The sequence below is a fragment of the Balaenoptera borealis genome (genome assembly GCF_965194805.1).
Source record: "Balaenoptera borealis genome assembly, chromosome: 18".
NCBI classification, from domain to species: Eukaryota; Metazoa; Chordata; class Mammalia; order Artiodactyla; family Balaenopteridae; genus Balaenoptera; species Balaenoptera borealis.
In genome coordinates this window covers 14,906,377-14,929,156 of record NC_138877.1, presented here as the reverse complement: position 1 = coordinate 14,929,156, position 22,780 = coordinate 14,906,377, and the positions used below count along the sequence as shown (strand labels likewise).

Genomic DNA, 22,780 nt, shown 5'->3' with positions numbered 1-22,780 from the left:
GTTATTTTTAATAAATATATGTTTACTTATGTTAACATCTAATGGGTTTATTGTTATATTTTAAGATGAAGTAATAAATTTAGCTTCTAAACATTTCTCAGATTTAATTTTTAATACAGTGAATATAAAATAGAACCTACATAAACAAAACGTCTTTGAGATTCTCAATACATTTTCAGAGCAGTGTTCAGAGCATGAAGAGGCCATGGGGCCAAAAAGTTTAGAATTTCTTTTCTACAGTGTTATGCAGGAAAAACCAGGAAAAAGTTTTTTAAAAAGTGGAGAAAATCCGGAGGGATCACCATCTAGTATTATGACAAATCTGTGTAAGCAAATGAAACATTGGTTGGGATGTCATTCTGGCCTTTGTATTGGGAGTTCCTGACATCTTGCTAAGGTATAATTCGGATTATAGAGATATTAATGTATAATTCAGGAAAATAATTTAAGTGAGCCAATGTAGCATAGTGTGAAGTTGTGGAAATTGGGGTCAGAATGCCCAAATTGGAATCCTACCTTCACCATATACTATTTGTGTAATCACTGGGCAAATTATTTTATTTCATCATTTCTCAGTTTCTTCATTTATAAAATAGAAATAAAAATATTGTTTGAGTTATTGCTTAGCTGAATGGCTATAGGGGTTGGATGAAACAACAGATGTAAAATAATTAGAAGTGTGACGGCATCATAGTAATCATTCATTAAATATTATCCGTTATTTTGCTTCTTCCTATCCAATACCTTCTCCCACTTATGTTCCTCTCATTGCTTTCAGTTTCTAATATTTTAGTTGATCCCTTAATTAATAAAAACAATGCCCTCTTTTATTTTTTATTGCTGAGATAGTTCTTCTGTAATGCAGTCAAAACAGGCATGTAAGTACACTACAGGAAGTTTTTAAGATGTCAGTAACTGGGCTTCCCTGGTGGCGCAGTGGTTGGGAATCCATCTGCCAATGCAGGGGACATGGGTTCGATCCCTGGACCAGGAAGATCCCACATGCCTCAGAGCAACTAAACCCGAGTGCCACAACTACTGAGCCTGCGCTGTAGAGCCCACGAGCCACAACTACTGAAGCCTGCGTGCCTAGAGCCCATGCTCCGCAACAAGAGGCCCGTGCACCACAAGGAAGAGTGGCCCCCACTGGCAGCGGCTAGAGAAAGCCCGTGTGCAGCAATGAAGACCCAACGCAGCCAAAAATAAAATTTAAAAAAACAAAAAACAAAAAAACTCTCAGCTACCACGCTACCAGAAAAACTAGTAGTCACATGAATAGACTCACAAACACACAAAGAAAGAAAGAAAGAGAGAAAGAAAAAGATGTCAGTAACTAATGCTTCAGATAAACAAACCTGGAAATTTCCAACATGCTGATTCCAATAAAACAGCATCATGTAAAATAGGCCTAGGGAAGTAGCACACACACACCAACTTAATAAGCAGAGAGACCGTGCTTCATACTTAAATCCTTAATTTCTTTTAATGTTCATAAATCTTTAGAAATAGGTTAGGGCCTTGAGACATTTTTCTTGGGTTAGGGAGTTTTTGGAAACAATCCAGGATTTATAGAAGAGGAACATTCTTCAACAGTGGCAAGGATAAAAAGATTAACATCGCAAACAGGGATTTTGTAAAGAAGGCTTTGCATGTTAGGATTTACATTAAACAAACTAGCTATGTGTTTACCATTTTATGTCTTTACTCCCCCTGTTCTTTTTAGCCCTTTTACTCCTACTGTCCTAGTGTCCTCACCTGGGCAGAATCAAATGTTTTGATTGTAAGAAATAAACACTTGGCCTTACTTTATACCAGAGGAGGTGTATCAGGAGAGAAAACAATCCAAGGGAAGAATCTTTATAAAACTGACCTTTTGACATGAGTCTTTCAATTTGTTTTGCTTCATGGAATTTGCCCACAACCAACCTTTCATGCTTAAAAACTTCTGCTACTTTACAGGAATGAGAGAAAAACAAGATTTTGTGCATTATGAGGAGACCAGATCTGACTTCAGAGATTCATGGTAAGATTTGCCACAGTTCATTCCACAGATAGGTTGCATTCATACCTATGCAATCCCATAAAGACAAAAGGAGCTCTTAATAAAGCAGGCCAGCTGCACAGACATTGTGGGCTAAATGTAGGGGTCGACAGACATGTATTATTTTATGCTATTAATATATTAGAAGGCAAGGTGGGTTCAGATACATTTTTAAAAGAGTTCTGTGCCCCAATCCATTCACTCTCTCAAGTGAATTTAGGCCTTAGACCACTTCCAGATTTCTAAGGAGAAAAATAAGAGTGTGTTCCAAAGTCATCTCCACTGGTATTATAAATCCAAATTCTGGAGGATCAGTTTCCTTGCCTTAGACTTACTAGTTTAGTTAGTCTTCCTACTGTCTAGTTAGTGGAAGAATAAGACCAAATCATATGAGATTTATTATGTAAGCTTTCTTCTAAGGATGCTAAAATATTGTTTTCATTGTTAATTGATTATTCCACAGAAGGACTTTTAAAATTCCTTTTGCTTGAACCTTATTCCTTGCTTTTATTTCCTGATGTTTAGATGTTTAATGTCTGTCATCTGTTTCTTACTCCTTTTTTGTATATTTCTTTTTCTTTGACCAGTTCTCTACCCTCCCTTCATATTCATTTATTTATACTGATTCTAATTTCGCCATCTATTTTTATACCCTAAGTGCTGGCCAAGCTTCTTTCTTTTCCTCTAATCTAATCCATTAAGAAAGTATAATATTTAGTGGTAGTTAGTTTAGGTACAGAATTGCATTACAAATGCATTACAACATTATAAAATATTTTCCTCCAAATTAGGAAAGAGAGGGGTAAGGTTTAAGATTGGGAAAATATTAGAAATTGTTTCATTTGAGTGTCAATGGAAGAAAATTTCTTTCAGAATCTGAATAATGGTGGCTTTCTAATTTTCTAACATTTCTCAATAGTGTAAGTATTTGAATCCTGACACCCATTTTGTATTTGAGAGTTTAATAAGCAAATAATCAAAACTTAGTCATAAAGAATTTATATTCCTAGTAACTAATGAGTATTCAATAAATGTTTGAACTGAACTGAATTGTTTGTTGAAGTAAGAAAAGAAATTCCACAGGGTCAGTCTTCAAGTATACTACTCTATCAGAGCTCTGGTTCAAGGTTCAATTGCAAATACTTGAGCTCAAATGGAATGATTAATGGCTCTCATTGCATAAACAAATAAGCTAGGAATGCTGAACTATTACTTTAGGTACTCGCCTTAAAACCTATGAAAATAATTACCTGAAAGACTGTTGAAATTTTCTTACTTGGTTATTGTTTACATGTTACATCAAATGAATTAAAGAACATTTTCTTGATTATGACTTTCTGATTACAAAATATTGAAATATTTGTTTTTGTCTAAAATATTTGAAGATATAGTTTTCAATCCTTGTTAATACAAAGCTCTCTGAAATGGTTTTAAGCAAATTTATTTTTTAAAAAAAGTCCGTGGTCTCAGGACATTTCTCCTCTAGGATGCAATTATAGCAATCCTTTGTCACTAAAAATGAGGGGCTGAGATAGAAGCTTTATATAAAAGCACTAACATTGTCATTTAATGCATGCCTGGTATCAGAAAGAGTTCAGTCAGAGAAGCAGAAGCAGTAGGAGATATATATTAAGACAATTATTGCAAGGAATTGGCTTATGTAGTTGTGGGGATGGTAGGCAAGGCCCACATCGATAGGGCAGGCTGTCAGGACAGGCAGGCTGGAACTCTGGAGTGGAAGCTGCTGTCAACAGGTAGTGTTTCTTCTTTATGTAAGCTTCAGATCTGCTCTTAAGGCCTTTCAACTGATTGAATCAGGCCCACCCAGATTATTTACTTAATGTCGACTGATTATGAACTTTAATCACATCTACAAAATACTTTCACAGCAACAACTAGATTAATGTTTGGTTGAATAATTGGGCATTGTAGCTCAGCCAAGTAGACCCATCAAAAGATGATTACACCCAGAAATACTTCAGTTTACTTTTAATGACCTGCCCCTTATTTATTGCCTTTTAGTGTGTTTTATTTTCCTTTTGCCTTTTTATAGTTCTATATTGGGTATTGATTTAAAAATGTAAGTTTTTTTTTTCAGAAGGGCTTATTTTTCCCAATTAAGAACAGTTGTGGAAAGCCTGCTCTCTCTGCTCATAATACTATAACCCAGCTAGATAGCATGATCATTAACTCAGAATACATTCTTAAGTCTCTACTGAAGCCTTATGTCCCATTAGTCACTTTACAAGTAGAAATAAATACAGAGTCAGTAACTGCTTTCTTGAGATTTATAACAAGAAAAAAAGTGAATATAAATACATACCTAAACTTAATAAATAAAATTTATCTCATACTTTTATAAAAGGATTTATGTGTATATTTAAAGAGTAATGAAGAAAGACTTGTATCCATTATATGTTTCTAGGAAGCATCTGGAGCTTATATTGTAAGTGGTCATCTAAAGTCATTCTGTCCTGAACCTTTATTGACTATTTACAGTGTAGAGAAGTGGGCTCAAGATGTTTGGGAATTTATAGACTAACTGGAAAGACAGATTGTATTCATTGGAAAGATAAATAAGAATGAACTCAAAGTCACATGCAAACAAGTCCAAGAAGAGATTTCTTATGTGATCATGAGGTTGTATTTGCAGTCATGGTAAGACTTGAACAGCATAACAGTAAGTAATGCAAACACACAGAGCTGTTTTGTTTGTTTTCAACTATAAAACATGCCATCTTCTTAGCAATATTAGAGGGCATTTATAATAAGCATTATTGTATCTACTGGTGGTGAGTATCGTCCAAGGGCAGAAGGTCAAAATTGTTACCCCCCATCAACTGTCAGCTAAGCACATTACAAAGGTTAGGACAAAAATCTTCTACACCAGTAGCATTTGTACCACAGTCCATTTGAGATCTCTGTGTCTCAGGAATTTGCTTCGAAATTCAAGACATTCTCATACAGCAGTTACTCAGTGGAGTCTATGATCTATTTTAATTCATGTAAGCACTGTTTTTATTAAGCAATTACTAATGCCTCATGCTTCACAAATTACACTCTGTTCCATTTTTAACTTGCCCCCAACACGCACACACATAAACACACACACACACGCATGTAGCATTTATACATGATTCTTCCTCCGTTTTCCACATGACTTCCTCATAATCCCTGTATTTTCCTCCTTATATAGCACTCTGCTGAAATCTCATTTCTTCGATAAAGTATTTACTGTGAAGTCTGTATATAGCATTGTTCTATTATAAGGGTTTTATATTTGGTATATTATATTTGGTATTAATTTTATTTTGGTTTGGTGACTATATATATAAATATAGTTATGTGCATTCTTTCTCTGATAAAAATAATAAGTGGTTTTTAAAAAAATTAATTAATTAATTAATTAATTTTTGGCTGTGTTGGGTCTTCGTTTCTGTGCGAGGGCTTTCTCCAGTTGCGGCAAGCGGGGACTGCTCTTCACCACAGTGAGCGGGCCTCTCACCATCGCGGCCTCTCTTGTTGCGGAGCACAGGCTCCAAACGTGCAGGCTCAGTAGTTGTGGCTCACGGGCTCAGCTGCTCCGCGGCATGTGGGATCTTCCCAGACCAGGGCTCGAACCCGTGTCCCCTGCATTGGCAGGCGGATTCTTAACCACTGCGCCACCAGGGAAGCCCAAAAATAATAAGTGTTTTTGGTGATGACGTTTTGGTATCTATTCCATGCTAAAAGTACTACTGTATTTACAGGGAAACTATTATCGCAGAACTTATGATTAGCTTATGTATTGCTGTGTATGTATTTAAATACCATTACCTTTGGGCAGAGACTGGATTTCCTGTATACTTGATATTGCAGGTTATAAATTAATGTATAAGAATGTAGACACCAATAATGATTAATATCAATTTCTATACATGGAAAGAAGAGGGAACTTTTGGGGGGGGTGACAGAAATATTTGGTTAGAGTGTGGGTTACCTGGATGTATATATTTGTCAAAGTTCATCAAAAATTACATTTGGATTTTTGCATTTCACTACATATAAACTACACCTTAGTAAAAACTTATAAATATAAAAGAGTGAGATACTGGAATTGTTAAAGCAGAAAGGAGAGAAATCTTATCTGAATGTGTATTATTGAGGTGTTCCCAACTTTGCCATGGACCAAATTTGGAGAAACACTGGAAAGGAATTTTTCGATTAAAGTGGTGTGGCTTCTCAGTCTCCCATGCTGGCTTTGTTTTACTCTAAAAGTTTATTTGCTCTTGTCAACAGCAATATCAAATGGGGCTTTCTAAGTAGAGGAGATACATCCAAGATATGATGGAGGAATGAAAATTGGGTCCATGGGTTTTGACGTTTAGAATATGTTTATTTCATAAATAATATTTTTCAAAAGCATGGTGTCTAGTTGGCTGCATATAAAATCTAGTAAAATAGACATTTATAATGAGAAAGTATGTTTATAAAAATATGAATTTCTTACATTTGAAAATATTTTTATTAACATCCAAAACTAGGGCAGAGAAATGTTTGCCAAGAACATTTATAGCTAGAAGACATCATTTATCTTTATCCCTCTGCCTAGAATACTTTCTTCTCACTTTTCCTTCTGGCAAGTCCTTAATCATTCTTAAAGACACAGAAAATATTACTTTTTCTGTTAAATATCTTCTATTTTCCCTGAGGTAGCCACATCTTTCCTCCCCTCCAAATTCCCTCATCTTTATCAGAGAGCACATGTCATGTTTGTATGTAATTATATTGGATCACCTTTGTTTCCCCAATTAAACAGCAAATTCTCAAAGGTAGACTGTATCCTATTTACCTCTTGTGTTACTACAGTTCTGTATATTGTGCTTGGGACACAGCAGATGGTTTAAAATATCTGTTAAGTTAATGAAAATTTTAGTTGAAAATATATTAAGGATGATTTTTACATTCTTTCTATCAACCAGCATTGACCAAAATAGAATGCCGCAAAACGATACATTTCTTGTGAAAAAGCTTGACATAAAAGGAGAGAGTGGATGTTTGGCTCTTGAGTCAGATTGTAAAAGAGCTCTTGATTGATAATTCAGTTCAAACACATATATTTCTCATGGTAAAAATATACCCTCTAAAAATATGTCATCTCGTTCTCTTGCCATTCTCCCCCTTGAACTCTGTGCTCTAAATCACCAGACTGAATTCAGAGGCTCTCATTCTTTCCTATGCTTGGCATGCTCTTCTCTGCTTAGGAAACATCCGCCCATCTTCAAGACTAAACTCAAATGTCTTCTCTTTTATAAATCCTTACTAGTCTACTCTGGAATACTTATCTGTATCTTCCTCTAACAGCCAGGAGTACTTGGATACATTTTTATAACAGCCTCGTCATTTGTGTTTATTTAATTATTCATTACTACTATCAGATGGTATCTCAAGGCTCAACAAATATTTGTTATGATTTTTTTTTTCCACACTGTGTGGCACGCGGGATCTTAGTTCCCCAGCCAGAGATCAAACCTGTGCCCGCTGCACTGAGAGCACGGAGTCTTAACCACTGGACCTCCAGGGAAGTCCCTGTTATGATTTGAAGAAAAGAGTTGATGGGCACTGGTTTCTACTCTCAATATGCAAACTAAATAACTAAGAGATAAAATTCACAGCAACGTGAATTCCCTCTCCATCTATATGAACCTAAAAAAAAGCAAGAGATAAAACTTGAATATGATTATATAAACTAATGTTGATTGTTCTTTGGATTATAAAACCTTATCAATTTATTGTTGTATCACCAGGGCCTAGAACTGTACTTGATATATAGCACAAATCAATAAATAGTTATTGAATTAATAAATATGTATGGCAGGTTATATCTGAGATTCTTAGGGATGATTTGTGTCATGATCTTGTTTGACATATTCCCATGACATGCAAATGGGTGTGATGTCTACGTGGCTGTCATTTCTACCACTAGCCTGAAAATTTCACATAGGGGGGCACCATGCTTAGCTAAGTATTGACTCTCCAGCACTTATAGATGTTCATTAACTATTTTTTGAATATTGTTAAAGGCTGAAGTCCTAAGCATTTGCAGAATAGGGTATTATTTTGACGTAAAAGAAAACAGTCCTACTTATATCTTTTATGGCAGTTATATAAATTTTCTTTTTAATAATGATTGGATTCATTAATAATCAAATTAATGAGCCCATTAAATGGTTTATTTGACATATTGAGGTAGGGATAATAATATTTTTAATCAAATATCTTGATATTCATATAATAAAATAAAACATGATATTTATATGTGTTATCTATAAGTAAATGTTTAAAACTTTTAGAAGTTGGGAGTTAATTCAATTCATCCAGAAAAATGTTTTTGTATAGCTCAATATAGTGCTCATACATTCTTATGATTGAATTAGAGAAAGGAATTTACTCAGTGGCAAATTTTACATTCAGAGTTGCAAAGAAACCCCCCCCAAACCAAAATCAAAAATGTTACCTTTATCTTGAACATTTTGAGTTTTCCTCTAATACGGATGTCATGGATAAATGTTATCTACACCTATTATGGCTATGCATTCTTAAAAAAAATTGTTCTCTTGTTGATTCTGCTTTTAATTAACTTCATTGGAAATAAGAAAGTTTCCATTTTGATTTTTCTGATCTAAGGAAGAAAGGAGAGGATCATATGGCTATATCTGGTAAGATCAGAAAGGAGAAATATGTTGAAGATAATTTAAAATATGTGTACCATATAGCCTTTGATCTGTTGGAGTAAAGAAATCTGTTAAATTTAAATAAATTTATCTAAAATAGTGAATTTTAACTCTTCTGTGGAAAGGTAAGAGCAATCAGGTTTTGATTCTGAACATTTTGGATGACGACAGTAGAATCTAGAGCTTTGGGATGGCTTTGGCTCACTTATTATTAAGAATATAAAATCCCTTCAGGTGAAAAAGTCCATGTCCCCATGTTCCATAATGAACACATTAATCTAGATCAGCACTGTCCAATACAACTTTCTGTGATGATGGAAATGTTCTGTGTGTGATATACGTACCCCTGTGTTCATTGCAGCATTACTCACAATAGCCAAGATATGGAAGCAACCTAAGTGTTCATCAACAGATGAATGGAAAAAGAAGATGTGATACACACACACACACACACACACACACACACAGGGGAATATTACTCAGCCATTAAAAGAAAGAAATCTTGCCATTTGCAACAACATGGATGGACATAGAAGGTATTATGCTAAGTGAAATAAGTCAGAAAGAGAAAGACAAAAAGAATATGATTTCACATATATGTGGAATCTAAAAACCAAAACAAATGAACAAATAGAACAGAAACAGAGTCATAGACACGGAGAACAAACAGGTGGTTGCCAGGGAGAGGGTGATGAGGGGATAAGAGAAATATGTTAAGAGGCACAAACTTCCAGTTACAAAATAAATAAGTCGCAGGTATGGTATGTACAGTGTGGGGAATGTATATAGTCAGTAATAATATACTATCTTTGTATGGTGACAGATGGTAACCAGACTTATCATTCTGCCTAGAAGGACAAAGAGAATAAGCCAGTTAGCGTTTTCTCAGAGTCGACTGGGTTAAGGGGTGGGAGATTTTTCCTTCCTTACACGGGTTTTTCACCGCAGCCCCAGTTTTCATTTTCAGTGGCTCACTGCCTTGCCAGTGGAGCTCGGTGTCTGGCCTCACATTCTCCCCCAGCTCTGCCTTTGTGGAAGGCATCCTTGTCCTCTGCCTGGGTGGACGAAGAGCAGCTGCTCAGCTACGTACGTAGGGTGAGAGACAGAATCCGGGGGATAACTGCTCCTTTTGTGAACAGTTAGCCGAGCTTAGTTTTATTCTTAACTGCATCTTTACTTTCAGGTACATGGTCCCTCCAATTTCTGTGCTTTTTTGGGCTTCTGCAGCTCAGGTGGCCTTGCTGCTGGGTTTTCTCCGCTGCCAACTCAGGTCCAGGCTACCTCTACTCTGTTAAGTTCGTTCACTGGCTTTCCAGCTTCCAAAATTTGACTGCTGCCACAGCTTCTCTACCATTTGTTCTTGGGCACTTATGCTCTTAAAAAAATCCCTTTATCACCATTTTCGTGAGTTTCAGGAGGGAATAGAAGAAAACACCTGTATTCAATCTACCGTGTTTCTCTCCTGTATTTTTCATAGTCATTCACTTAACCCTATATGTTATCTCATCAAGGACTCCTGCCTGGGCTTTAACCATGTTGAGTCTGGACCTCTGTTGTCATTTTCCCAGCTCCCTACCTTTTTCTTCTATCTGATTCATTGACATGCCCCTTTCTCAAGTGAATTTGGACTATGCTCTTCCTTATAGAATGTCTCAGTGGGCTCCTAATTGACTTAAAGATAAAATTCTACTTAATGAACTCAAACATTACAATCCGTGCTTCTGGATACATTGGCTCATTGTCATTAAAAAGAAAGAGAGAGAAAGAGAGAAAACAGGATTATTAGTTGCAATAGCCAAGGGGAAAGATTGCGGCCTCAGAATCTACGTCTCCCTTCTCTCGTATATTCCATATAGTTTTTAGGTTTCACTGCAGTGAACTTTTGTAATTCTGTCACTTAAGTTGTATTTACTACCACCAAATATCTAACCAAAACCTATTCAGTTAATTTAGCATTTTAGAAATCAGAGTTACAGAATACATTATTTTCATTGACTATCTTTTAGTAACTGAAATAGAATGAAGCAGGTTTATCGATGACTGTCTAAAAGAAGTAACTCAAATTTGGTTAAATTTTTACATTATAAGTGTCGACTAAAAAATTAAATGAACAACCTAAAATTTGAGAGTTATGTTTTACTTGGCGAAAATTTTTATGACTTCAAGCCCAGGAGGCAAGCATCGCAAGTAACCCTGAAAGAACTGCTCTGAAGAGGTGAAGGGAGAGCTCGGTTACATAGGAGTTTTGCAACAAAGGGCAGGTAGTAGGAACAAAAGATTACTGTTAATTAAAGGAAACTAGAAATTTCAAGTTAAAGAATTTAGTGCTTTTCTATGTGTGGGAAGATGCAAGAATCTGGGCTCACTGAAATCATCCCTTTGATATGCACTTCAGCTATCTGGGGCCAATATCCTGTGTTTTCCCATCCTGAGTTTCCTCAGGGCTCACCGTGGGGAGTGGCTGAAGTCTGACGGCTGCTAGATGGCAGGTATTGTTTGTTTACTTCCTGAGTTCCCTTAGGGCTCACCAGCTTACCTTCGGTGATGGCTGTAATCACTGATGACTGTGACATCCTTTGTTTAGTGATATGGCAGGCAATATTCCATTTCTCATAAGGTATTTTATATTTTTTAGAGGGCAATAAATTCAAATCAAATGTAAAATACCTATCTGTAGTTGTGATGATGATTTAATAACAATATATGGATTAAAGGCTTTCTTATCCCCAAATCCAGTACACTCAAATCATTCTTTAAAATGCACTGTATTCATAACAACACATGTTAAATATGAACTTATTTGCAAAGCAGAAATAGAGACACAGATGTAGAGAACAAACCTATGGATACCAAGGGGGGAAGGGGGAGGATGAATTGGGAGATTGGGGTTGACATATATACACTACTATGTATAAAATAAATAACTAATGAGAACCTACTGTATAGCACAGGGAACTCTACTCAATGCTCTGTGGTGACCTAATTGGGAAGAAAATCTAAAAAGAGGGGATATATGTATATATATAAAACTGGTTCACTTTGCTGTACAGCAGGAACTAACACACCATTGTAAAGCAATTATACTCCAAAAAATTTTTTTAAAAAAATAAGTGGTATTTTTTTTAATCGTATATAGGCTTTGCTTCATTTGGAATTGCACTTATACTTTTCTGTAATAAAGATAATCAATGTTTATATCAAATGTCTTATCACTCAACCGTGTTAGAGTAGACACAAACATTATTTACCAAATACCTGCTGGGAACTATTCTGAACGTGCATTTCCTGTATTACACACACCGTCAATGTTCTCAGCCGCAGAAGTCTCATAATGTGGAGTTAAAGTTTAATAGGTCTTGCTGATAACATGCATTGATGGAGAGTGGCCTGACCTGCTCAACTTGTTCTTAATGACAAACCATTCAGAGCAGACGTCCAGCCAGACTTCACCAGTCACCCAAAGAGCTGGACGAACACTGGCTTGTTTTTGTTGCTGTTGTTGCATGGGTTTTTTGGCCTCACTGAGTGGCTTGTGGGATCTTAGTTCCCTGACCAAGGATCGAACCCCAGGCCCCTGCAGTGGAAGTGCAGAGCCCTAACCACTGGACTGCCAGGGAATTCCCTGGGGTGTTTTCCTATTTACTAGCGACCGTGCTTCAGATGGGCAATCCCTTTGAACATTGTTGGAATCCCTTTAAGCAAAGTCTATGTAGGTATGTGTGAATTTAAGTTTATTACAAATTTCAAAGATTACAAAAAACTTTACTTATGTATCCTTATACAGCCTGGGCTTTTGATTTTACATGATTTCTAGAGGTTTATTTCAGCAATTACACCTAAAAAAAAACTAGTTTTGCCTAGCTACCATTTATTTCTCTGATATATATTTATTTAAGCAACCTTGTAAATTAGTAGAAAAAATCCTGACTAGTAAATGTTGAGAATACAGCAGTGACAATGACCACCACAATAGAGCATATTACTATAGAACAAACACATGATAACTTGAAGATCTTGTCTACTAGTTCGTCATTAATTGTTTCCTGCTCTGAACAAATTCTAAAGTAGCTTTCATCAAGGTTATCTAAGCATGGAACCATTGACCATTTTTTCCTCACTACTAATTTCCATACAAGGTTATGTTTAAATTTAAAATAGAATCGACTGAGGTTACATAATTTTAAAAGATTCTGTAGAACGTGCTTAAACTTCCTCCTTGTAATGATTCTTTGAGAATAATCCTGAGATGTCTAAAAGATCTGCTTCAGATGAGACCACGTGCACATCAGTGAACCAACGAAAAAGTACCACATGCACCAAGCATCACTTGGTACCAAGTAGTGGAGGTCTCTAAGGGGAAACAACAAATGGCTTCTTCCCCATCAAGTTTCCGTACAAATTAAGAGGTAGGCATAAAAGAAGAGTAAAACTGGCCTCATCACCGGGGAATAGCTTGCTTCTAGGTTTGCTCCCAAAGAAAAGAGGCAGGGCATGCTTGATTTTTTTCTTACTAAACTTATCGATCTGATAAGTCTTTCCACTTGGGGCTGACTAAGTAATGGGGCGGAGCAAGTCCAGATGTTCCCAGAAAATTCCCTAAGAATTTTCATGGAAAGTAAAGAGCGGGGGGGGGGGGGGGGGGGGGGGGGGGGGGGGAAGCATTTTCCCTAACACTAAGGATTGTGAACACCAGACTTTGCCCCACCCGCCTTGATTATTTATAATCAGAATCCACCACATGATTGCTGTTCTCTTTCTTTCTTTTTTTCTTTCTATTTCTTTCTTTCTAGGGGACCAGTAAAGTGTCATCTACTTAATATTTCTAATAGCTTTGCCTCACATATAGGGGTTTGACAATGTTCCTCTGTGTTGAAGGGTAAAGAGGCTAAGCTGTCCTGTGATACTCTATGGTTGTAGTCTTTCCCACGTACTACAGGAAACGTACATCAATCTTCAGACGGTCCAACACCTTCATCAGATCCTCTAAGGCATACGCTATAGCAAAAGGTTAGAAACTACTGTCCTCTAGGGAAGGCAGTATCTTCCTGGCGTCTTGATCAGTAAACATGGTTATTCTGTGTCTCCAAGAACAGACTGTCCTGGGAGAGTAAAACTCTGTCCTATTCCCCAGTTGATTTGCTGCTGTCATTTAACATGAGTGTCTTGGATTTATCTCAATGCTAATCACATCATATGTCCAAGATGCCTATAGATGTCTACACGGAAAATGGATAAATCTGCTTTGTCCTGGTTGGACCTTGTCTAAGACTTATCTCTTATCCGGGGGATGTGCGTGGAGGGGCTTCTCCAAGTTCTTAGCAACTTTCTTTCAAACCCTCCTTTTATGCTGCCATCTCTTTGACTCCAAACAGTCCTATATATTTGGATTTTTCAACCTAATGAGATTGAGGGTGGGCCTGGGGGTGTGAGGGGAAAGGATGGCCTATAGAGGATGTACTTTTGCATGGGTATTTTTATTCAACATATATTTCTTGGGCATCTGCTATGTGCCAGGCACTGCCCTAGGCTCTAGGGACATTAAGACAAATAAGACCCAAAGGTCGCATTTAGTTTGGGAAGGGGTGGATTATAGACATTATCTAAATTTTCACGTTCTCATATTGGGTAAAGTGTGTAATATATTCCCAGGGAGTACAGAACCCAACAGAAAAGATAAGAAATGGAAAACTGGAACTTTTCAACACTTAAATAATTTTATCTATGAGGACATAGATAAAATCTTTCAAACTGGAGTCTGAAAATCTTATTTTCCCTTAGAGTAACCAGCAGACTAGTAAATGATAGTGTCCTGAGGGGCTGATGCAAACGTTGTCTACTTTTGAAAACAGCAGGAGCAAAATCACCCTCTTCTGAATCTGTTCGTCATCTTTTTTTTTTTTTTTTTTTTATGTGGACCATTTTTAGTCTTTATTGAGTTTGTTACAGTATTGCTTCTGTTTTATGTTTTGGTTTTTTGGCCACAAGGCATGTGGGATCTTAGCTCCCCGACCAGGGATCGAACCCGCACCCCCTGCATTGGAAGGCGAAGTCTTAACCCCTGGACTGCCAGGGAAGTCCCCTGTCATCTCTTTCTTAAACAAGGGAAACTCAAAAGGCCATAAAACTCCCACCTTATTGATCAGCATCCTTTCAAAAGGATAAACCCAGGCCCACCTTATTGGCCCTCCTAGACTTCTTCATTCCAAAATGAAACTATTTTCAACTTCTTCAAGCCTTTTCCTTGTTGTGTGACCCTCTGGGAACCTTAAACATTAAGAACCTCTAAGTCTTCTTCACGTCATTCCCCCCAACCTCCCTTTGCACTTTTTACTTTTTCTGCATTATGAGCTTCAGAGTGCGTAAATGGCGATGAGGTGAATAAAATTTATCCCCAAAATATTTTTGAGCGACTAACGTTTGCCAGAAACAGTGCAAGGTGTCAGGGATGTGTAGTGAACCTAACAAACATGGTCCTTGTAGTTGTTAAACTTCATCTAGTGGAATAGACCTTAAACACATAAAGGCATAAGTCAATGGCAATTGTACCAATCCCTATAAAGGAAACACACACCGAATACAGGCATAACTTAAGAGATATTGCAGGTTCGGTTCCAGACCACCACAATAAAGCAAATATCACAATAAAGCAAGTCACATGAATTTTTTGGTTTCCTAGTGTATGTAAAAGTTGTTGTTTACACTATACTGTAGTCTATTAAGTATGCAATAGCATTATGACTAAAAAAAGGTACATGCGTTAATTTTAAGAATACTTTACTGCTAAAAAATGCTAACCATCATCTGAGCCTTCAACAAGTCATAATCATTTTGCAATAGTAACATCAAAGATCACTAAACATAGATCACCAAAACAAATATAATAGTAATGAGAAGGTGTGAAATATTGCTAGCATTACCAAAATGTGACACAGAGACAGAAAGTGGGCAAATGCTGTTGGAAAAAAGGCACCGATAGACTTGCTCCATGCAGGGTGGCCACAAACCTTCAATTTGTAAAAAAACATGAAGTGCGATAAAGCAAAATGCAATAAAATGAGGAATACCTCTACAAAACTATGTGACCAAATTTAGACTGGGGAATCAGGCAGGGTCTTTCTGCAGAAAAGATGTTTCAGTTTTGATGTGAAAGATAGTAAGATACCATCCCTCATGACAAGGTAACATGGAGACTTGCGTTTGGTGTACTCATGGAACATATTGTCATTCTAGGAAGACAAATATGAAAATATCGTTTCTGATACAGACCTTCTTCAAAATTGTATGAGAGAAAAATTCTGAATCCTTCAAGTGATTTAATGCGGTGACTTCAGTTGAAGTGCTAATGAATGGAGGATTAGTAATCACTTGAATTTTGTTACCAAAATAACTTAATGCTATCTGCAGCTATCATTAATCTCACTGCAGAGTTCAGTTAGCATTATGAATAAGGAAAGCATCTTTCTATTTCACTGATGATGCTTGATTTTACCTCAGTGTTATTTATGGTGTTTATGGCTTTTGCAGTGTTCGTGTATTTGTCTTACCTATGAGAAATAGCCTTGCGTTACACTCCATTGATGTACAGTTTTTATATTTTATGTGAGAGAATAAAACATGATGGGTTTCCTATTTTAATATTCTGGTCATTTCCTCCCATATGAAAAAAATCACAACAACCTAAAAAATGAATAACAATGAGGGAATAATCAAACATCTGAGGTTCCAGGGACAAAGGCACTCCACCTGACAGTAGCTTGAGCCAGAGATTTAGCATTTTTGGGTGCAAGTTAGGAAGCAAATAAAATGATTCTAGCAAGGAAGAAAGAACAGGTGCAATGTGCCTCACGAAAAAATTCCCATCCTAAGTCTTGCTCTTTCTTGTTTTTCACTTAACAGCCACCAAAAGTTACCACATTCCCACTTGCTAGTTTATTAAGTTTATTTCTGCCTTAAATTTCTATCTTCTGTTTTGTCATTTGTCCCCCAATATTTGCAGGGCATGGGCCAGAGCACAAATGGAGACCCGCATCCAATACGGAAGTTCTGCTGATGGACCAATGAGGTTTAAGTGAATAATAAAAACATGCATAATTTATAATTATTATTTATTCTATGAAATTTGTTGTTGATGCCATTTTAGCAAAATCACTATGTTGTTGTAACCCAGATTTCCATGTAAATTATGTTCTATCATCAGTAATGATCTAAGGAGTAAAGAAAGAAAATAATTATACAGTATTAAATCCTAGAAGCAAAGTCAACATTCAAAAAAATCTGAATGAAACTCTAAGTCTTCAAGAATGTTGCTATTGTAGCCCACCTGGAACTTTGCCTAAAATCTGAGTTCCACCCCTATCATTTTTGTCTGAATATTAGTGCCTCCTTGCAAAGCTGCATCGCTCCAGGCTTATCTTCTCAAGCTTAATCCGTTGACAAGTGAAAAAAAAAACAAAACACAAAAGACTAAACATGCTGTGAAATCAAAGACAAAAAGTTGATCACAATTAGTTTAAAAGAAAGAATATGTGGCTGAGATTACTATTAATATAGTATCTGTGAGATCACTCATGTATTCATGGCATGTGTGTATTAATTTCCAATGTGATTTCTCCTATTAAGTGAAAAAAAAGTACTGTATCTGATCCAAAATATTTTCTACCAGTAAAAAGACTCCAAGTTAAAAAAAAATTACTGAGGTGGATGAATAGGAAACCTGAAGAGAGACGTCAGCTGGACAGGCTCCATCTGTTCATCAGTTAAATTTGGTACCTCATTCATTACAGTATTTACTGCTGGAGCCAAAGGAATTTCAGTTATGATTTAGGTTGCCGTATATCCATGTTACAACAGGATGACTTGGGGCATCTCTGATACCTGCAGAATTCAGACAGTGCCCATGAAACCTACTAGGAGAGTCTGAGAGTAGGTCAGGGAAATTGGCGTTTGTGCAACTTCTATTAGGAGCCAGGTATGTATCAGACTTGCGAACACAAGCTGTCTCATTTCATTTAACAGTATTCTATGGCGCCCGTAGATTTAACAGTCAGAACACATATGGGTGGTCATTTTGATTGCAAGGATCAGCAAATCTCTCTGGCTAACACAAGGAAGAGTCTAGTAGTTCTTAGGAATTTAAGAAAAAAATATTGTATGAAACCCTTCACAACGGTTTCTGTATCATCTCTCCGCTCTGTCTCGACAATGACTCAGCGCTTTTAGGCTCTGCTTCTCCTGGGTCTCTTGTCACTTCCCTCTAAGTTGTCAGATCAATCAAATCATTCTCTGTCTGTATTTTCTCTACTATAACATCTACTTATTAATAATTCAGCTCATTCATAATCATCATATGACTAACAACTTTTTTCTTTATAATCTTTTAGTTGTTCTTCCAATTACAAAATTCTTTTTTGCATGTCTATTCAGATTTCCAAGAGGGAACAATCTCATTGACAGAGTTCTTTCTTACTAAGCAGAGTTTTTAGAACTCAGGTTACATCATTACCATTGACAAACTTATGGATCAACTATCTTTAAGTCAGATGCACAACTCTGGGGCAATCAGCTAGGACCGTGAGAGGGTGCCAATACAAGTCAATGGGAAAAAATACTCTCCTCAACAAAAGGTGCTGAGAGAACTGGATATCCACATTCAAAGAATGACGTTAGACACTTACCTCATACCGTAGACACTTACCTCACACCATATACAAAGATTGACTCAAAGTGGATGACAGGCCTAAATGTAAGAGGTCAAACTATAAAACTCTCAGAAGAAAATATAGGTATAAATCTTTGTAGCCTTTGAGTAGGCAATGATTTCTTAGATATGACACCCAAAGTACATGCCAGAAAAATAGGTAAACTGGAGATCATCAATATTAAAATCTTCTGTGCTTCCAAGGACATCATCAAGATGGTGAATTGGGACTTCCCTGTTGGTCCAGTGGTTAAGACTCCATGCTCCCAAAGCAGGGGGCAGGGGTTCAATCCCTGGTCAGGGAACTAGATCCCACATGCCTCAACGAAGATCCCACATGAGGCATCGAAGATCCCTCATGCAGCAACTAAGACCTGGCACAGCCAAGTAAATAAATAAATAAATATTTAACAACAACCAAAAAAAAAAAAAAAAAAAAACCCAAGAAAGAAAGTGAATAAACAACCTACAGAGTGAGAGAAAATATTTGCAAATCATGTTTCTGTTAAGGGACTTGTACCTAAAATATATAAAGAACTCTTACAGCTGGGTAACAAAAAGACAAACAACCCAACTGAAAAATGGGCATAAGTTATGAATAGACCTTTCTCCAAAGAAGATATACAAATAGTCAATAAGCACAAGAAAAGATGTTCAATGCTATCAGTCATTAGGGAAATCAAAATTAAAGTCACAATGAGATACCACTTCACACTCATTAGGATGGTTATAATAGAAAAGATAGAGAATAAAGAATACTGGGGAGGATGTGGAGATACTGGAGTCCTCAGACATTGCTGGAGGGAGCATAATATGATGCAACAATTTTACAGACCAGTTTGGCAGTTCTACAAAAGGCTAAAGTTACAATGTGACCCAGTAATACTCCTTCTACGTATATATCCAAGAGAGTTGAAAACATACATCCACATAAAAACTTACATGTAAATATTCATAGCGGTATTATTCGTAATAGCCCCAAAGTGGAAACAATCCAAATGCCCATGAACTGATGAATGGATACATAAAGGGTGGCATATCTATATGATAATACATTTTCAGTAATAAAAAGAAATAATGGACTTATACATGTTACAACATGGATGAACCTTGAAAACATGCTAAGTGAAAGAAGTCAGTCACTAAGGACCATGTACGTAATTGATTATGTAATTCCGTTTATATGAAATGTCCTAAATAGACACATCTATAGGTACAGAAAGTAGATTAATGGTTGCCTAGGCTTGGGGGAGATGGGGTGGGGTGTTGAGGGTAACGACTAAAGGGTATGGTGTTCCTTTTTGGGGTACTGAGAACGTTCTAAATTTGATTGTGGTGATGGTTGCACAAATCTTGGGACATGGTGAAAGCCACTGAATTACACATTTTAAATGAGTGAGTTGTATGGTATGTGCATTATGCCTCACTAGAGCTGTTTCTTAAAATCACCATCTTTAGTATATTCATGAAAGATTATATTGAAATCTGTTTCTCCCCCAGTTGCCGTCAGAGTCTGCCATCCAAGCTAGAAACTTGAAGCACATCTTCGATTCTTTCTTCTCACTCATCCCTCAGTTCACCTAGACCACATCCATTCATTTTCTAGGTCTTTTAGATTCGACCTTCTTCATGTCTCTAAATCCTTCCTTTCATTCCATTTTTATTCCCACTGCTTGAATTCAAGCCGTAATCATTTTTCCCTGGATTGCTGCCTCCTTCTTCTGTCTTTTTTTCCTTGCCTTTAATCTAGGCTTCCTCATGCTACTGCAATGATGACCTTTCTGCAACATCAATGTGATTTTGTCCATAGTAACTGCTTAATATGGCAGATATCTCACCTGACTGCAACGTCACGATGGACAATATTCCAAGCACATTTTTTTAAACTCCCATTTACTACTGAATAACATTAAGTTGCTCCTTGATTAACCAATAATCATATTTTCATTTGGCCATATCTATCAGAATTAACCAGATTAATGATCATTTCAGAAGTATCCTCTACATATTTCTATGAATCAAAAGTCGGTTTAACCAAAACAGATGATTGTCAGACATCTCTCACTTTTAATGTTGGGCAGACAGTCCCAAAGTTACAGTAATCACTCTATTTATTTTGCAAAGTTATGTACTTTGTCTTTGAAAATTTAGAAAACTCTGAAATTTGGAGACATCCTGTAAGAAGGTAGTTACCCTTTGTATACACAAATATAAGATAGAAGAAATTATTAATTAGACAGACAAATAGGAGAAAGTGTGATTCCAGGCAATTGAGTTGCATTTTTCTGCTAATTCTCAGGAATTGAGACAAAAGGTATTCTTTTTGTACGTTGCCCTGAATGCCAATAAATAGGGATTCTTCTGTAGTAGAAAGGAAGTTAATTTTAGGGTCAAGCCCTTCCCACGTTTTTTTTTTTTCTGTCTTCATCCTTAATACATAACACACTTGAGCAACTGTCTTTCTTTTTCAATGGGAGTGTCTTCCAGTGCCTCAAGAAAGAATTACTCTAAGACGCTGAGCCTTAATAATTAGGGTTGAAACATCAACAGCAAATATCATGTAATCTCTATTCCTATCACGTGGGAGTGAGACTTTTTCAAAAACATTCCCAAATGTTTATGTTACTCTTGCGCTCTCAGCATGAATATACACAAAGGTGCACACACACCCCGACTCTTTTTCTGACACACATAGCTTGTGTCCACACACACTCACAATGTTTTTGATATGAAATAGTATTTCTTGAAGCCATATTTCAAAGAGCTGTCTCCCTGCCTTTCTTCTCTAGATGTCTTGGAAAAGTTCTGAGAAACTATGGCATCAGCAAATAAACTTGACCTTGTTTAGCCCTTCTGAGAAAGTAAACTTTAAAAAATTACAATAGCTCATTTAATTACCATTGTTTGAATCTACTGAATACATCTGAATGAACTGAATATGAAATTGTGGAAAATGAGTATGAAATTTACCTTTAGTTTAAATTTAAAAATTAAATTGAAAGCTCAGAATATTATTCTTGGACACTTATGCCTTTTAAATATTTTATTAGACATAGAAATAATTAGCTTGAGACAGTGCTTAGTCTCACAGCAGGGAATCAGTGGAGAAAAATGAAATCTTAAAAAATTGGTCGGGGCTTCCCTGGTGGCACAGTGGTTAAGAGTCCGCCTACCAATGCAGGGGACACGGGTTCGAGCCCTGGTCCGGGAGAATCCCACATGCCGCGGAGCAGCTGGGCCCGTGAGCCACAGCTGCTGAGCCTGCACTCTAGAGCCTGCGAGCCACAACTGCTGAGGCCCGTGTGCCTAGATCCTGTGCTCCGCAACGAGAGAGGCCACCGCGGTGAGAGGCCCACGCACCGCAACGAAGAGTAGCCCCTGCTCGCCGCAACTAGAGCCCGCACGCAGCAACGAAGACCGAACTCAGCCATAAAAAAAAAAAAAAAAAAAAAAAAATTGGTCAGTGCAACTTAAAAACGAGGACCGTGGGCTTCCCTGGTGGCGCAATGGTTGAGAATCTGCCTGCCAATGCAGGGGACACGGGTTCGAGCCCTGGTCTGGGAAGATCCCACATGCCGCGGAGCAACTGGGCCCGTGAGCCACAACTACTGAGCCTGCGCGTCTGGAGCCTGTGCTCCGCAACAAGAGAGGCCGCGACGGTGAGAGGCCCGCGCACCGCGATGAAGAGTGGCCCCCGCTTGCCACAACTAGAGAAAGCCCTCGCACAGAAACGAAGACCCAGCACAGCCATAAATAAATAAATGAACAAATAAATAATTAATTAAAAAAGACAAAAAAAAAAAACGAGGACCGTTTTAATATGATGTGAAACTGGTACGTCCAGATTCCAGCTACACAGATGAATTGCAAAGCAATGAACCAATTGATTTTAAAAATTATCTGATTCAGTTCCAACAACGGAATTTTTTTCGACTCACATAATTTTAAGTTTACACTCATGTTTTGCCCCCCTCTTTTTTTTTTTTTTTGCTTTTATGCTCCCTTTAAAAACAGGTCTTTAAATAGCAATAATTTTTATCTTCTCATTTATTTTTCTCACAAGTTTAATAATCTGAAATTAGGTGCACATTTTCCTAATATTTCAAAATACTCACATAGTTTCCATGTCTGTGTGTCACTTGCTAATAGTGAACTCAAACTACTAACAACATGTATCACTCACTCACTGTCTATCCAACACTGACAGTATCATTTATTTAAAAAATTTATTGTCTTTTCCTCCAATAAAATATTAGCTCCAAGAGAGTAGAATGAAATCTCTCTTTTTAACGGCTGTAGCCCTGTATCTGGAAGAATGTTTGTCATAGA

The 22,780-nt window shown here is 37.0% G+C and overlaps 1 long non-coding RNA gene across 2 annotated transcripts in view; it reads left to right on the top strand.

Moving 5' to 3' along the window:
- Nucleotides 1–22,780, top strand: part of LOC309615703 — a 124,451-nt gene that overhangs the window by 27,501 nt on the left and 74,170 nt on the right. The window contains exons 3-4 of one of the 2 annotated variants that reach the window (XR_014236982.1): nt 1,960–2,023; nt 16,751–16,855. This is a non-coding gene — a long non-coding RNA (uncharacterized lncRNA). Of the gene's footprint in view, nt 1–1,959; nt 2,024–16,750; nt 16,856–22,780 lie in introns of those variants that run through there. The other variant, XR_014236981.1, reaches the window with a different exon arrangement.